Source organism: Montipora foliosa, chromosome 6 (genome assembly GCF_036669935.1).
Source record: "Montipora foliosa isolate CH-2021 chromosome 6, ASM3666993v2, whole genome shotgun sequence".
Taxonomy (NCBI): Eukaryota; Metazoa; Cnidaria; class Anthozoa; order Scleractinia; family Acroporidae; genus Montipora; species Montipora foliosa.
Window position 1 is genome coordinate 9,414,204 of NC_090874.1, and position 4,670 is coordinate 9,418,873.

The window sequence follows — 4,670 nt, forward strand, 5'->3', positions numbered from 1 at the left end:
ATGATAGCTTCACTTGATTTCATATCCGCAGTTCATATATGATCCATTTCGTATATCATTTCATCGTAGAAATATTTCTGTTTGGCGTCTAATTTTTAAATAAGCGCCGCCCTCGAACAAGTGCCACATTTGAGGGGCGAAAAATTAAATAAGCGCCGCGTTGCTTTTTCGAGTAAGTACGGTTCTCGGAAAGTTTGCAGCCGAGTCGAACCTACGACCTTCCGCGTGATGGACTATGGTAATAATGCTCCATTTCGACAATGTTAGATGCTGGCGGCAGTATCCAACTAGGCTCCTATAGCTAAGTGGTACTGGAGCATCCGAACCAGTGATCGGAAGGTCGTCGGTAGGTTTTAGGAGGAGCACGCGGGTTTTTTCCGAGTATCCCCTAGTCAACATCGGAAATCAAATCTCTTTATGTCTACGTTCTACGTAAATCAATCATCGATTTACTTAGACTGTAGAAGTACTGTACAGGCCCGCAAATGATCCCGTCCCGGAAATGATTCCTGGACCAGAAATGATCCCCAAATGGACCGCAAATGATCCCGGACGGGAAACGGTTGCGTCATAAATAATTAAGAATGGAATGGACTCAGGTACGGTGGCCCGTATTAAAGGGATCAGATTTTCAAACCTGAAATTTTGAGTTTAGAAACTTGAAGTTTTGAGTTTACAAACTCGAAATTTGTGTTTACAAACTCGAAATTTGGTGTTCACAACCTCGAAATTTCGAGTTTAGAAACTCGAAATTTTGCGTTCACAAAGTCGAAATTTCGAGTTTGGAAACTCACGGTCGCAGTAAAATATTGCGTATATTCCTTGCAAAAACTTGAATTTCAGTCGCAAATTCTCTAAATTTCGAAAAACAAACAAAGATGTCCCTTTCGTAGCTTCCGTATGTTCCTTATTTTTTTTGACTACTCGTCAGTCTGAGGCCCAGGTCCACACGAATCTGGATATTTTTTTAATCCGCAGCTTCTTCTTTGCGGATTCGGCTTCCGTCCACACGTATCCGGCGAATCCGGCATGTGAATCCGCAAGTCTCCAGAGTGGAAATCCGGATATTTTTAAATCCAATGAAATTACAAACTCAGATATAGTCTTCAGTCATTACCACGTAAATATTCAATATGGCCACTGCACGAAATCGAAATGTTATCGTTTTTCCTTTTGCCAACCCGCTTTTCCTGATGACGCATGCTCTGTTGACAATAGTCACAGAGGAGTCCTGGATACTAGAACGAACCCGGATACGTGCGGACGAGGAAATTCGATTTGAATACCGGTACGTTACGTGTGGACGGGGCCTCACAGAGAGGTTGGACAAATTATTGCGAAAAAAGAAAAGAAAACCTCGCGCACACCTGTCTCTTGATCTTACCGTGAATTGAACATCCTTCATATCACTAGTATTTGCTGGCCTCTTAAAGTCCACCATCGTATATCCGCCCGTTTGGTTGACAGATTGAATGGTCAGGTCTTGCTGTGCATCTTTTTCTGGAATTCGCAAACCAGCACTCCAGTAGTCCTGTCCAAACGACAAGGAAAAATCTTCAGCAACAACAAAAAGGAGAAAGAAAATGCACAGTTCACTGTGTACGCGTTTGTTGTGAGCATCTCAATATGATCGCAATTTCCTTGAATATAAAAAACACAGCAAATAAAGCTGTTTCTACTTAGCGAGTAAATTATCAAAGAAAGTATTTTGGCTTTTCAGTGTACTGAAGCAAAACTAGTGGGATGGAATGGAAATGAGTCGTTTCAAACCTCTTTCACCAGTTCATTCCCTTATTTTAACCATTGAAAATGGTGTTTGTTTACTCCAAGATTTAGTTTCGGCACATTAAAAGTTCGACGTGTGACTTAATCACTTGGGTCGAACGAATAGCAAATAGAAAACTAACATAACTGTCAAAGTAGCAGCAGATCTCTAAAATCTCTCCCATTTTGGTTTATAATTGCCAAATGTTCCTTTTCTTTAAGGAGCGCTTAAACTCGATGTATCAGAATAAACTAGGAAACAAATTTATCGCGGAAGCTCTCCGCTTTTTGAATCGCTCTTACGCCTTTTTAAGGAACTAAGACACTAAACAATAAACGCGCGAGAGATTTGGCAGTTACATGGTGACACAAACGAAAAAAAAAGCCTTAGAATATTAGCTAAACACTACATAAACTTACATAAAGGTAATCGCAGGTACCGAATCCACCAGCAGCAATATCGTAATCTTTCATGCCTGCACCATTACCTATTGTGCTGAAACCCACTCCGCACCAACCAATGTTCCTGCACTTCATTTTAAAGTACAACATTCCAGTAGTGCCGTTGTAGGCCCATTTCAACTCGAAAGACCCATCGGAAGACATGAGGCTCACGTAGCGCATCATCCTGTCGGGCATGGTTGTCGACGGCGATGAGCCGTCACCGTCAGCGCCACACTCACCGAGAACGGAACCGTCAGCGGCGCATGCCATCGCAATCAGGTTGTATTGAACTGTCGAGGATATTCTGCCTCTTTTCGAGTGTTTCGGAAACGACGAGCTAGTGATATCAGCATCGTGCATACCGTACATAATCCAGACTTGAGTATTGCGCTGAAAATTAAATAAAAAACGATGTCAGAGAATACCTATTTAAAGAGATGTTCCATGTTAACCGGCCGTTGAATTAAATGAAGAGGTTTTTTTTTCGGTGTTGCATGTAGTTGACCCGGGGTTACCGTATCTTTTCGTATAAGCGGCGCCCTTGGATAACCGCCACATTTGGGACAAAATATCAAATAAGCTCCACGCCCTAATAAGCGCCGTGGTCTTAATGCGGCGCTTATTCTTATTCGAGGAATTTTGTCACATAAAAAAAAAATCACTAAAAAGCCCCTCTAACTAAGGAAGGGAAATTTATTTGCATCAAAACCGTTGTTCTTCAGCTCAAGGTGTCAAATGGTGACTATCAAAAGACGTTCCTGTTAATCTCCAAACAGAGATATTTTGCAATTGAAGCTATGATCCTCGCAGTTATGAACGCAATTCTTGCGATTGCGTAAAAAAGCCTGAAAAATTCAGGGCTTCAACGGGGTTTGAACCCGTGACCTCGCGATACCGGTGCGACGCTCTAACCAACTGAGCTATGAAGCCACTGACGTTGGGAACTGGTCATTTGTGGGTTCTAATGTTCCCGTGAGGAATGAATCAACGCTGAAATGATATATGAAATGCATCATATATCAACTGCGGATATAAAATCAAGTGTAGCTATGATCCTCGCAGTTATGATTGCAATTTTTGCGATTGCGTAAAGAAGCCTGAAAAATTCAGGACTTCAACGGGGTTTGAACCCGTGACCTCGCGATACCGGTCCAACGCTCTAACCAACTGAGCTATGAAGCCACTGACGTTGGGAGCTGCGAGGATCATAGCTTCACTTCATTTCATATCCGCAGTTCATATATGATGCATTTCATATATCATTTCATCGTTGATTCATTCCTCACAGGAACATTAGAACCCACAAATAACCAGCTCCCAACGTCTGTGACTACATAGCTCAATTGTTTAGAGCGTCGCACCGGTATCGCAAGGTCACGGGTTCAAACACCGTTGAAGTCCTGAAATTTTCAGGCTTCTTTACGCAATTGCAAAAATTGCATTCATAACTGCGAGGATCATAGCTTTACTTGATTTCATATCCGCAGTTCATATATGATGCATTTCGTATATCATTCCATCGTAGAAATATTTCTGTTTGGCGTCTAATTTTTAAATAAGCGCCGCCCTCGAACAAGTGCCACATTTTAGGGGCGAAAAATTAAATAAGCGCCGCGGTGCTTATTCGAGTAAGTACGGTTCTCGGAAAGTTTGCAGCCGAGTCGAACCTACGACCTTCCGCGTAATGGACTGTGGCAATAATGCTCCATTTCGACAATTTTAGATGCTGGCGGCAGTATCCAACAAGGCTCCTATAGCTAAGTGGTACTGGAGCATCCGAACCAGTGATCGGAAGGTCGTCGGTAGGTTGTAGGAGGAGCACGCGGGTTTTTTCCGAGTATCCCCTAGTCAACATCGGAAATCAAATCTCTTTATGTCTACGTTCTACGTAAATCAATCATTGATTTACTTAGACTGTACAAGAACTGTACAGGCCCGCAAATGATCCCGTCCCGGAAATGATTCCTGGACCAGAAATGATCCCCAAATAGACCGCAAATGATCCCGGACGGGAAACATTTGCTTCAAAAATAATTAAGAATGGAATGGAATGGACTTCAGGTACGGTGGTCCGTAAGGGACATGGCATTGCGTGATCAAATTTTCAAACCTGAAATTTTGAGTTTAGAAACTCTACGTTTTGAGTTTACAAACTCGAAATTTGTGTTTACAAACTCGAAATTTTGTGTTCACAACCTCGAAATTTCCAGTTTAGAAACTTGAAATTTTGCGCTCACAAAATCGAAATTTCGAGTTTGGAAACTGGTCAGTGTAAAATGCAGACTAGGGGTAAAATGCAGATTACTGTTATAATTTAACTGTTATAAAAACCCAAACCCTTTAGAAGTGCTAACAGTTAAGACTAAATATTGTTTTGTGCCTCAGTAATTAGGCCCAAGGTTAGCAGTTCTGATGGCTTTGGCCTTTTTGAACAGTTAAATTATAACCTGAGTCTTCATTTT

General features: G+C 41.8%; 1 non-coding gene across 1 annotated transcript; it reads right to left on the reverse strand.

The window, feature by feature from the left end:
- Nucleotides 1-3,065: 3,065 nt before the first annotated feature.
- Nucleotides 3,066-3,138, reverse strand: Trnat-ggu (transfer RNA threonine (anticodon GGU)). The gene has a single exon. It is a non-coding gene; the product is annotated as a tRNA-Thr (tRNA).
- Between the last annotated feature and the right edge of the window lie 1,532 nt (nt 3,139-4,670).